Source organism: Etheostoma spectabile, chromosome 15, assembly GCF_008692095.1.
Source record: "Etheostoma spectabile isolate EspeVRDwgs_2016 chromosome 15, UIUC_Espe_1.0, whole genome shotgun sequence".
NCBI classification, from domain to species: domain Eukaryota; kingdom Metazoa; phylum Chordata; class Actinopteri; order Perciformes; family Percidae; genus Etheostoma; species Etheostoma spectabile.
The window spans coordinates 35,108,555-35,109,759 of NC_045747.1; the positions used below are offsets into that span (position 1 = coordinate 35,108,555).

At 38.6% G+C, this 1,205-nt stretch overlaps 1 protein-coding gene across 6 annotated transcripts in view; it reads left to right on the forward strand.

The window, feature by feature from the left end:
- Positions 1 to 287, forward strand: part of LOC116703091 (serine/threonine-protein kinase BRSK2) — a 39,343-nt gene extending 39,056 nt beyond the window's left edge. For all 6 annotated transcript variants that reach the window (XM_032537686.1, XM_032537689.1, XM_032537691.1 and 3 more), the window contains exon 20: positions 1 to 287. This exon is cut by the window's left edge. The gene's annotated coding sequence lies outside the window, so the exon portion shown is untranslated.
- The last annotated feature ends 918 nt before the right edge of the window (positions 288 to 1,205 follow it).

Below are 1,205 nucleotides of genomic sequence, written 5' to 3' on the forward strand. Positions count from 1 at the left end.
CACAACTGACCCTTCCACACCCCACCCACCCACCCACCCAACCACCCATCTTGTAAACCTCCAATCCACACAGTAGAAGGAGGAATTTATGAAAAAAATGGAGGGAGGTGTGTAGGGGAGGGTGGGTCGAGAAAACAGCTAATTATTGATGACGAGGATGATGACAACAACGACAAAGATAAATGTCTGTAGTATAATTATAAAAAAAGGAAAAGTGCACTATTATGACAATGATTATTATTGCCTGTGAGAAATACTGCCCAATAAACAACAATGGAAATATATATGGGTGTTTGTGTTTCATTGTACACTCATATAAATGTTTGGTAATTATACTTGGTAGTAAAATGATTAGGCTAGTTCTCCTGGTTCATATGAAGAAGACTTCAAGCTCTGCGCTTGAACTCTTCCAGTATCTACACAGCTAAATGCCATATTTAGCATTACAAAAATTTGTTTTGTTATCTCTGTTGCCAGATCCTGCGCAAGTTTGTTCCAGAGACGGAAATAGGTTTCAAACAAAGTTCATTTTCTCCTGATTTGTCCATCTGCAAAATCCACTTTCAGTGTCAGATGTTGAAGAGAGATATGTGGCCTGTGAAGAAATTCGATCCAATATTTGCAATGGTGACTATGATGTGAAAATAGCCAGGCTTTTGGTCTCAACCTGTCCTAAACAAAAGTGGCTGCCTGACAAATGCATTGGTCACAGCGATCAGGATGAAAGGTGGTCCAAGGGGTTCAAATATAATAAAGAGCAATAGTAAAATAAAATTTTAAAATCATTCCTTATATGGCCCAAAATTGTTTGTTGTTTCAGTAGCTGACTACACAAAAAGTGGCAAAACAGACTTTAATCACTATGCAAATATGAATGTGGTTGAACTACCAGCAAGCTATGCTGCAGAATGTAGTTAAACTAGATGTAGTTTACTACTCCCTAGTCTATAGCCACAACGTTCTACTTCTGGGAGTGCTCCGTTGCCAATAGAAATGTCCTTCTTTTTGGCCGGGTGTCCGTCACATTCCACTTTCTTTGTGTTGGCATTTTATACTTTTTATACATTTCTGAGGACAATGGTTAACTGCTCCTCAGATCTCTGCAGGGTAAATCCAGACAACTAGGTAGACTATTTGTCCAATCTGAGTTTTCTGTTGCACAACCAAAACAACCTTTAAAAGTACACATGTTCTACCAAAACAAG